Here is an 11,852-nt window from a genome sequence, read left to right as displayed (position 1 = left end):
TAAGGGATAGCTTCCTTAGAATTCTGATCTTGCAGGGAGCCTGAAGAGAGAGTTGCACTCCACCTAATTAACCCCTTTGTAGTCCAATTTACAAACTAGACAAGGGAAAAACATGGCTAGAGGGCTAATATTTGTGCTTTATATATTTAAAACACATCGATAAATTCCCCACCCCCTACAGAACCAAAGATGCTAGGCATGTAAGGCATTTTTTACAAGCAATAGCATACAAGGGGTGAACACCTACACCCCCAATCTACATATATATATATATATATATATATATATATATATATATATATATATATATATATATAGTTTTTTTGTTTTCTTTTTACCCGTGATGATACCTATGCAATCAAGGAGTTTATATGTGCCCTAACAATGATGAGTGCCCCCATGGTCTTCTGGATTAATGACTCCCTAGAAGTAATCTAATTATCTTTTCCGATGTGTCCTTATTTCCCATTAGTAGGCTATAGAATGAAGTCACATAGGGGGTAGAGGAGAGAAAGAAAGAGACACTGGCCAGCCCCAGGAGCGGCATACTCTCACCACCTGAGAGAGGAGCAGGTAATTGCCCCCCTACTGTTTGGGCACAGGTAGTATACTGACTTTGTATGAACAACAGAGACCCATTCTGGAGCCAGTAACAAGCCGTTCCTTAACTTGTAAAACTGCTGTGCTCATTACTTTGTTTCGCCTCATTACTTTATTTCACCTATTCAGAGTAGTTGCTGAAGTCTGTGATATTTCACAGCAAACATTCTCACGTTGCTCACACCAATTTCTGCAAGCCCTGAAAAGACACACTGGAGAGTATATACAATGCAATGAAAGGACAGCATGGCAGAAGCTTAAACATGTGTATGGGATTGTTGGCTTCCCCACTGAGATGGGTGCTATAGGTTGCACACATGTAGGCACCAGAGAGAGGGAATTGGAGTACAGTAATCGCAATATATACCATCCTCTCGTTGTTGAAGTGCTTTCTTATTCATCTCGTAACATTCTGAATGCGATATCTGGCTCTCCAGGCTCCTGCCACAACCCCCATACTCAGCGTCACTCTTAAGTCTCCCATCACTTTGGGGAGATATGCAGATGGCTGGCAAGTCCAGTGATTAAAGACATGCGAGAGAGTAATGTATATAAAATGTTTAGGCTAATGTTTTTTTGTGATCAGCCGGTATTCACTTAATGCTAATGCCATCTTCACCAAGATAACTGTATCCATACACTTATTCTGGTAAAACAATGGGGGACACCAACATGTTAGCAAATAGCACATCTATGCATGAAAATGAAAGCACCAGATAGTGCCATACACGTTAACATTAAAATAACGCGACACGGAAGCCAATAAATAGAGGGAATTCATATGCAGGGTGCCGTATGAAGGTGTATGATAAAGGGCACACGGCCCGAAACGCGTTGGTGTGGTGCTTTTGGGGCTGCTTAGGGGTTATTGTATGATCCTATTATGGAATAAAGTCTTTCTTTTTAACCTGTGAGCCTCCTCCTGCCTTTTTTGGCAGTGTGCTGCCTTTTTTCTATTCTTTCTCGGCACGAGGTATATGCAGACAGGCAACAGGAACAACGAAGCAGGCCTCTGCAAGGAGAATGTGCAGACCTCTGCACGAGGAATATGCAAACAGGCAACAGGAACAACGAAACTTAGTGCTAGGGACTCAAGCGCTTCAGCACGAACAAAACAGTAAGGCTAAGACAGAGGTGTAAGTGGCAAACACCCTTACACCCAAGGAGATTTGGTTTATGGTCAGCCACTTCCTGGAGGAAAGGCTGCAGCTAAGTAGCACAGGAAGCCAATCAGGCCAGAGCTGCACAGGAGGCAGCAAGAAGCAGGTGATACCTGATTGCAGGTTTAGGGAGGGCTTGACTGGAAACTGAATAGCTCTGTAAGAATGAGTTCCAGCCAAACCCAGGAGCAGAATCCTTACACCAGGCAACCAATAGGGCTGAGAGATTCTGACAGTTAAGGCAGTGCGTGAGGCAGTTAGTCAGGAGTCAGTTTGTCAGTTAGTCAGGAGTCAGTTAGTGAGGAGTCAGTTATTGAGTTGGAGCCAGGGCAGACAGGGGGAAGGGAGGGTCTGAATGTCAGTGGCACTCAGACTAGGCTAGAAACTCCCCTTAGGTCCCAGATAGGTCCCAATCACGTGAAGTGGGTGATTGCTGCAGGGAAGGCCCCTTAGATAGGGACGCTTACCCATTTTACTATTGTGTCAAGGACACAAGGAAGACGCCGTGTGGTGATCGTGGTCTGTTGTCTGGGACCAGACCACCGCCGTGTTAACAAAGACCCTTAAAGGTGAGACCCTCAACCGGAGTCCACCCAACGCTGAGGCGGACACCATCACTGAGGGCCACGTCGCTGGATCAGACGGATCCTCATTTCTAAGTCGGCCGCACCGAGTACTGGAGTACTCGGCAGGTACCTCAACAAGTGCGCCAACAGTTCACGGGAGAGCGCTACTCCTTACACTTTTGAGTGGGCTGGACACTGGAAAAGGGACAGCAGGGTATTGGTGCCTAGCACCCAAAGTACATTTGGGACACTCACTGGTGGTACTGGGTGGGGTGCTCATTATACTGTGATGTGGTGTTATGTTATGTTGCATAGTTGTTGTTAGAAGTTACTGTCCAGTACATACTGTTACATATACCCTTGTGTGCAATTACTGACTGTATTGTCTTGGGAGGGCCTATCCCACTGTGTCAGGATCCTTCCCAGGGGGAGGCGCTGTTAGTATATTCATTACACACACCCCAGGCTCCCAGTGGCGGAGGATCAGGCCTCCTGTTTGCCACTCAGGTAATAGCATCACACGGGGTCACCCTAGACACGGGGGGGAAAGGAGGCTACACTTGGATCACCACTTTTGTGTATGTCCTAATAAAGAACTTTATATTTTTTCTACAAACCGGGTTCCCGTGCTATTTCTGCTCTGTCAACCGGTTTGCTGTTAATCTGTAATTTTCCTTTACTTCTGTCCATTAATTTAGTTGGTCTAAAACAGTCTTTCTGCTCTAGACACATTTTAGTGTGATATAAGGTTTTTCAGGCCTCTTAACACAACCAACATTGTAAATTCTCTACAGGCTGCTTTCTAACTCTACTATAATTTCTGACCCTTGTGGGCTGCTGCTGCTGCTGCATTCTTTTCTCATGTGAAAAAAAAAGTATATACAGTATTATATGACCTGCTGTCATTTTTATTATGCTGCCCTGAGTCAGCCTTCCAGGCCATAGTGTGTAATGCTATTAAACTGGAAAAAAAAAATACTGGCAAATGCATGTGCTAGAGTGGAGCCCACAGGGTATTAATCTATAAGAGGAACAACATCTATTCATTTAGATCTTGTAACCTTGGACACTTGTTATTTTTTCCAGTCTCCAGTTTCTGCCAATAATAATATAGCTGTTGTATGGAAGTATTGTTTGAACAGTAAAATGGCTTGTATACCTGCTCAGAGCCTCTTTGAAGTAGTGCTGTCACCATGGTTTTAAACTCTACAGCCATTCCTTGGTTTGCTGAAGCTTCTTAAAGCAGCAATCCTGCCCATTTTACATATAGATTAGTTTTTTTGCAATCGAACTGTGGGGTCTCTTAGAGCTTAACCGTGTTAACCGTGTTTAGCTCGGGGAACCCCCCCAGTTACCAAGATTCTTGCTGGTGTCGTTGCCAGAGTTCTCCCTGGACATTGCAGATTCCTATTGGCCCAGAAGAACCCACAAGATTTATATTGGGTGCCATTTTGATTGGTGTCCCTCGGAGCACAAAAATAGCTTGATTCCACTCACTGGGGAGATATGTGGGGAAATTAGTAAATAAAAAAATAGATTCAATATTGTAACTCATGCAGACACCTCTGAAGTGGGGTCCGGGCTGTGTATATTCGGTGTTCAATGGTACAAAGGGGTAACAGAGACGAAAGGAGATAAAATGTCTTCCCCAGGCTAACATCAGTGGTTAAAGCAGCAGTGCATGCTTTAGCTTATGTGAACCAAAGGTGCTGATCTGTGGTGCATTAAGCTCCTGGAACCTCCCATTTCCAGATCAACAAGCAGGTTCGTCCACCTGGCAAGAATACTTCCATGGTTGATACAAAATGGTTGCAGGGTCAGGCTATGCTCCGGTGCCCTATAGAGGAAATGACGATGCGACTTTCTGTGTGTGATCCTCGGAGGAGGGAAAACCACAGACCAGTTCGGTGACACCGCCTGGTTCATATAGGCTAAAAGAAAAATCCTTTGGGTGTAGTGGGGGGGAGGGGCGAGGGGTAGAGGGATTGTTTCTTTAAGAAAAGTACCTGATGCATTTTTTGGAGGGAAGCATAAGACCAATCGCACCTTGCTATAGGGCAGGCAAACGCAAATTGCCATTTGATTTTAGGCCGAGCTCATGGTTGTGGCGCATCCCCGCATGCACTCCTGCAGCCGCAGCGATGTGTGCGCTAGTTGCAGGAGATCGGTTGAGGTGATCGGGGGCGTGGCGGGGGGCATGGCGAAAGCTCCACAGATGCATTATGGAGCTGGTTCGCCCTCATTGTCTGAACCAGCTCACATGACGCTGACGTCACGCGATGCAGCCCGAAATTTTGATTTCAGTTGTGGTGGCAAAATGTAGCAGCATCGACGCGGGCACTTGAGGAACTACCATAGGGAATCAGGTAAAAGTGCCGGAAGTGCACGCGGACGCAAGCTTGCGCACATAGTTACGCCGCCACCATGAGCTCGGCCTTAAGAGAACTTCCTAATTTGGGATGCACTAACAGGCATGTATTTTAAGGCAACAACAGCATAAACGTGCAATGAGATTTATTTTGATAAAAAATTAAAATATATAGTGCTAAAAGATTAGTCCAACACAATCTTTTCTAATAGGGGACCCGTTATGTCAGACTATGAAATGGTTCTAGATTTATGGATGTTGGGGTAGACACCCTCAACAACAGCATAAACGTGCATTTTACCTCTTATGGAGAACAAGGACAAAGAAAATTTGAGATCCAGGGTGGGGACTTCTCCCTGACTTGCAATTTGCATTGAATGCTCTTGAATGTCAAGATTGGAATTGAATCTACAACTTTGTACACTAAAGACTAGCGCCATCATGACTATATCAGGAAGGAGCCAAGATAAATAGCATGTTATATCATAAAAAAGTTATTGAGTTTCCCCAAATTAATGTAAGGATTTGACATTTTCTGATTATTATTTATTTATTTTGCACTTCTCCAGCCCTAATGGTATGTTTCCCAGAGCCCCCATATGGATTATCACTCAACGGCCACACATTGGTTCCATTGGCTTGACTGGTAGCTAACGCTGGGTCACAGTGCAATGACCCATCTCATGAATGTCCCCTTGTTAATAGTTGACACCAGTTTGCGATGCTTGGTACTCGTGTGTAAAGATGTGGAGAATAATAACTAACCCTCCCAGTCCCAATCTTCCCATTCGTTGCATATTCCCACATCACTGCAATTATTTCTGTTCACACCATTCATTTATTGTACAAATACTTTGTGGAGAAAGCCATTCTCTGCACAGGTAACCTATTCAAACAGAGGGTGCGGATATACAAAACATTGTGACTTTTTATTTTTCTTGTGAAAATTCATGCTTTTGTGATGCTCATCAGAGCGTTTTACTGGATTGTAGAAGACAGATTGTCCCAGGCATGTGCACCCTGCAGATATCTTTTTTTTTAATTATTATTATTATTTTTATCAAAGATTTTTCAGCACTTTCACATAACATACCTTCTCACAGCAGTCAAACATTACATCAGATATGAATCATATAGTACAGCTGAACATACCAGATTTGTTCAGTCAAACGGGCAGATCAGCAAAGTTCCCCCTGAGAATATAAATCGATGTTTGTGCTCTATTCTTATTGCTGCATATCACTGTAAATGAAAAAATATCTGCCCAAAATAGCTTGCAATTTACTCAGGTACACTGTTAGATCCAATTTTTTTTTCTCAAATAAATGCTATATATATATATATATATATATATATATATATATATATATATATATATATATATATATATATATATATATACACATACATACATGTGTGTATATTTATATTATATTTATATACACACACAGAGAGCGTGACAGATCGATAGATATAATTATAGATATGGTGTATAGATTATTTTCTTATAAACTGTAATCTTTTTCTATATCAAAATTAATTGACCAGAGCCTAAAAAGAAGCATGTCACAAATCAACCTTCCCCACTGATCTGCTGTCAGTGATAGAAAGTGATTTAGGCTGCAGATAATAGTTATTATTAGTAAAGCTATCTTCCCCAATATATCTCTCTTCCCCCCCCCCCCTCCCTCGCCACCTTCACTCTCTCCACTGCATTTCTTCCATTGAATACCATATGATGTTATTGGGATGGAAAGGGGCCCAGGGAACAACATAATAAAGGTCATGCCTGCTCCCTGGCCCCTGCCCTTCCTTGTCTGGGTCTCACCTGGCCACCAGACCCCTGAGATACCCTGTTTTTACATGTCCGGTAGACCGCTGCATCCCATGTAAAACCGTATTCTTTATTCCTGATGTGTATAAACTGTACCACAGTGTAAACATGTGTTTGTGCACAATATAAAGTTTAGCCAAGGTCTGTGGGAATGCTAGTGCTGGTGCTGAGGTCCAGGGATGAAGGAGAGAGTAGCCGGGGGAAGAGATTGGGCCAGGGGACCATCCACCCAAAAAGTGGAGCATTTGGCTGTTTCCCCAGCCTGAGCGGCACCGGCCCATTGGGGGATATCCTGCCAGCCGGGGGAATCTATGTTAGGGGATCTCGATCCGCGTTCTGGGGCTCATTCTGATCCTGGCATGGATGTGAACTAGTGGAAAGGTGTGGATCATCAGGAAGCGCAAACATGTGAAAACAAAACACAAATACTGATGGTGCAGTATAGTAGTGATAGTGGCGTGGGTAATATATTAACAGGTCTATATGCAGAATACTCACAAACGTGGAGGTGATAATGGACACGTAAAGGTATCTTTGGGAGGTGTGTTGCAAACAATGCAATCAGAATGGCAATCTGTCACCCACCAAATGGAGAAATGAAGAAACCGAGAAGGTGAAACGCGTAGAGTGACGTCGTTGCATCAACCGGAACCTCTGGAAGCGGGTGTCGTCACTTCTGGTCCCTGGTGAGACGCATCCGTGACACGCACGCCAGCACAGAGGGATAGCAGAGACACTGCGTGAGATCTGAATGCTTTTTTAAATCTTTGACCATGTGAGTGTATTGGATTTTATCTACCCTTATAAATTATCCTGTACAGTCTGCACTATGTCCGGATTTTTACTAAGGTCCATTGGAGTGATCCATTTGGTGGGCGACAGATTGCCATTCTGATTGCATTGTTTGCAGCACACCACCCAAAGATACCTTTACGTGTCCATTATCACCTCACGTTTGTGAGTATTCTGCATATAGACCTGTTAATATATTACCCACGCCACTATCACTACTATACTGCACCATCAGTATTTGTGTTTTGTTTTCACATGTTTGCGCTTCCTGATGATCCACACCTTTCCACTTGCCACGAGGACTGAGAGAGCAGCCCTACACCGGGTTACAGCAGCATTCGTTACATGTGTTTGTATGAGTATCACAAATTTTTTATTAAGTTGATTTTACACCTCACTGTTGTATTTACTCACTTCACTTTAGTATACAGAGCGCCACGTTTGATAAGGTTTCTTCTATACACATGGATGTGAACTAAGCAGCATGCTCCAAGGCTGTCTCAAAATGTAAAAATAGACACACATATAAAATGTTAAAATCACCATCATTAGCATAAGATTCTCTTCCATTCGGCCTTTTGGTGCTACACAAGGTTTAAATACGCAAGCTTCAGTCTCCCACGCATTTCCTCTCCGTTGATTTAGGCTTGTAATATAGTGGGGCGTGGCTATGACGTCACAACGCTAGGCCACGCTGTGATTGGTTCCTAGCATCACGTGGCGCGGCGACAGCGCGAAAATACAAATCTCTTGTACTATCTCTGGTCTACCGCGTGTGGCAGGACGGCCTGTAGGCGAGGTCAGTCATTAGCCCACATGTGGAGTTTCAGGTTAAAGCAAATGTTAAGTGGTTTTATTTCTCCACAGTAGAACGTAACATTTGGGCACACCGTCCCTTTAAGGCAACACAAAATATAGCAGCAAAATAAATCCTGCTCCACATTGGGAGAACTTACTAACACTGCAAGCCTATCTATCAGGCTGGCTGGCTAATCCATTACCAAACCGTTAACCTATATCAAACAGTCAGAAAACAATATGAATAGTTCTTACTGTGGGTTAGAGATGTAGCTGTGAATCCATCTACATAGCAGCTTGTCTAGGATAGCTCTGAGTCAGCCACCTGATTACCAGCAATGACTTCCTTATATCTCATGCTGGTTGTCAGGTGTGTTGGCTCCCTTCTGATTACTCAACCATTCCTCCTGGGTTAACCCTCTGAGTGCTGGATGAAGCACTCAGACGTATGTCTCCCAGGCAAAACTGTTAGTGGCTGACTTCACCCTGTCATATACCTCCCCTGTTTGTGTGTGGCTAGGGCCCCACATGGCAGAAGCCCGACCCTCCACTCCTCTTGACAAAAAATTGGCATTCCCATGGTCCTTCCCAGGCCTATGCTGTATATCAAAAGAGAAGGGCTGGAGGGCCATATACCACCTGGTCAACCTTGAGTTTGTGTCCTTCATTGTGTTTAACCATTTCAAGGGCGCGTGGTCAGTGACCAGGGTGAAGTGTACCCCAGCGACATAATGTCTCAAGGCCTCAATTGCCCATTTTACAGCGAGGCACTCCTTCGCAATGACGGAATACCTCACTTTCCTTGGGAACAGCTTCCGGCTGATGAACAATATGGGGTGTTCAACACCATCAAATTGTTGGGACAGAACTGCTCCCAGTCCTACCTCGGAGGCACCCATCTGGATTATGAAGGGTTCTTTAAAATTTGGGCTCCAAAGAGCGGGGCCCTCTGACAAGCACTTCTTTAACACGTCAAAGGCGTTTTGGCATTCCCAAGACCATCTAACTTGGGCCAGGGCCAAAAAGGGAGCGGACCTGTGTCTTTGTCTGTGGGGTGCAGACTTCCTTTATGGCGGCCACCTTGCTGGCAAGTGGTCTTACTATCCCTCCCCCAACGGCATAGCCCAAGTATTTTGTAGTGGCTTTTCCCAGGGCACATTTTTTTGGATTGGCAGTGAGTCCTGCTTCTCTTAAGGACGTTAGGACTGCCTTTAACCTTTTCATATGGGACTGCCAGTGCCTACTATAGATGATGATGTCATCCAAGTAGGCAGCGGCGTATGCCCTATGTGGTCGTAGCACTTTGTCCATTAATCTTTGAAACGTGGCTGGAGCCCCATGTAACCCAAATGGCATAGTGACGAATTGGTATCAACTGAGGGGTGGTGAAGGCAGTTTTGCACTTAGATTCTTCTGCTAAAGGTATCTGCCAATATCCTTTTGTGAGGTCTAGGGTGAAGATATACTCCGCTTTACCAAGGGAGTCAAGCAATTCATCTCCCTCTCTACAAGGTCTTTTCGCCCCTCAGGCAATCTATAGGGACGGGACCGTACTTTTACGCCAGGTTCCGTCTCAATCCTATTGGACGCTAAATCAGTCTGTCTTGGTAGCTCAGAAAAAACATCTGGAAACTGGTCTCATAATTCCAGTAGGTCTGACCTTTGTTCCGTTGTTAACTGCTCTCCCATGGGAACCTGATGGTTCATTGTAAGTACTACCCTTTGGAGGCTGTGGACCCAAATCCGTCTCTCCTTCCCGAGGGTGGATGAACAGCGATCTCATCGTTACCCAGTGAGGAGGAATGCCTCAGGGTCTTCGGTTGGCTTCATTTTAGGCAGCATCACCGGTGGGTTATTTGGAATCTCCGGTCTGACTGGGGCTGGACCTGGAGCCAGCATTTGGAGGAGCTTTTCTGTTTGCAGCGCCTGGTTTTCTGCTTGCTGCTTAATCAGCCATTCTGTTTGCTGGGCCTGCCTCTCCTCTCGCTGGGCCTGTTGCTCAGCTTGCCGGGCCTGCATCTCATCTTGCTTGGCCTGGTTTTCTGCTTGCTGTTTAATCAGCTATTCTGTTTGCTGAGCCTGTTTCTCTGCTAGCTGGACCTGTTGCTCCAGGAACTGAGAAAAAAAATTCTCCATTTTGTTTTGTGTGGCCCTTCGGATACAGGGGCCGTCCGATCCCACTTCTGACACCACCTGTGGCAGGATGGCCTGTAGGCGTGGTCAGTCAATAGTCCACACGTGGAGTTTCAGGTTAAAGCAAATGTTAAGTGGTTTTATTTCTCCACAGTAGAACGTAACATTTGGGCACACCGTCCCTTTAAGGCAACACAAAATATAGCAGCAAAATAAATCCTGCTCCACATTGGGAGAACTTACTGTAAGGAATCGGGGGCCACGTCCCTTGCGGCGTGACCCCTCCTTATCCACTACCAGTACTGCAGCGGCTGCTGCCCCTGCCCCCCGTCGCTACCCATGCCGCCGCCCAGTGCATACCTTAGTATGAGGTATACTGAGGTATAGCCTTGAACTCTGCCGTCGCCATCTTGGATTCTGGCACTGATGTTACAGACCCTCAGCTGGGCTCTACTATTTCCTGGTCTCTCAGCCACTCACGAGCAGCTCCTCGACACACCTCCGCCATGCCCCTCGTCCGGATTGGTCACTGTCGCTTTAAATATCCGGCTGTGACTTCACTTCCTTGCTCTGCATAGCTCCTTGCTTCCTGTGTAGCCTGGATACTGTGTCGTGCTCCTGTTTGTCTTTTCTCCTACAGATTTGAACCGGCTTGTCTGACTTACCCCTCTGGCTCCCGACTTCAGCTTACCCATCACGATTCTTACCTCTCAGACCCTTGGACACGGAAACGGATTTAAACTACGGAACTCTCTATACTCCTGAACTCGGCAAGTACAACGACTATTCTAAATCTTAACCCAGGCCTGGCCACGCTACAACCACATCCCGGACCCACTCCCTCTGCTGTCGGTGTGTATATTCAACATCCCACCTCAGTACAGGGGACTGGCCTGGTCTATGGGCTGCACAGCGTGACACTTACTAACACTACAAGCCTATCTATCAGGCTGGCTGGCTAATCCATTACCAAACCGTTAACCTATTTCAAACAGTCAGAAAACAATATGAACAGTTCTTACTGTGGGTTAGAGATGTAGCTGTGAATCGATCTGCATAGCAGCTTGTCTAGGATAGCTCTGAGACAGCCACCTGATTACCAGCAATGACTTCCTTATATCTCATGCTGGTTGTCAGGTGTGTTGGCTTCCTTCTGATTACTCAACCATTCCTCCTGGGTTAACCCTCTGAGTGCTGGATGAAGCACTCAGACGTATGTCTCCCAGGCAAAACTGTTAGTGGCTGACTTCACCCTGTCACACCGCGCCACCGCGCCACCGCTCACGGCCATGCGCCTCGACTGTATCAACATCAGCCTCGCACAGTCAATTGTAATTGACGCGCGCTCGCACGGTAGCGCAACTCTATTGAAGAAGTACTCACGGTCAGATGAGTCGGGGGAAGTGTTTACAATTTCTTCAAAGGCTCACGCATGGACAGAGGAGAGCAAGAATAGCTGTGTTTTACTGACGGAAGCCGAGACATGTTCAAAGTCTCGCAAGAATCCTCACTGGCCTCAATGCGCTTCGTAAATTGGGAGTGAAATGTAAAAAAGATAGGTAACGTGCATTGAGTCAAACCTTTGTTAAATTCTAATTCGA

General features: G+C 45.5%; 1 protein-coding gene across 2 annotated transcripts in view; it reads left to right on the top strand.

The window, feature by feature from the left end:
- Nucleotides 1–2,081: 2,081 nt before the first annotated feature.
- RASAL2 (RAS protein activator like 2) overlaps nucleotides 2,082–11,852 on the top strand; it is a 264,917-nt gene continuing 255,146 nt past the window's right edge. The window contains exon 1 of one of the 2 annotated variants that reach the window (XM_075616626.1): nucleotides 2,082–2,329. The gene's annotated coding sequence lies outside the window, so the exon portion shown is untranslated. The other variant, XM_075616628.1, reaches the window with a different exon arrangement.

This window comes from Ascaphus truei, chromosome 10 (assembly GCF_040206685.1).
Source record: "Ascaphus truei isolate aAscTru1 chromosome 10, aAscTru1.hap1, whole genome shotgun sequence".
NCBI classification, from domain to species: domain Eukaryota; kingdom Metazoa; phylum Chordata; class Amphibia; order Anura; family Ascaphidae; genus Ascaphus; species Ascaphus truei.
This window is presented reverse-complemented; position numbering and strand designations above follow the sequence as displayed.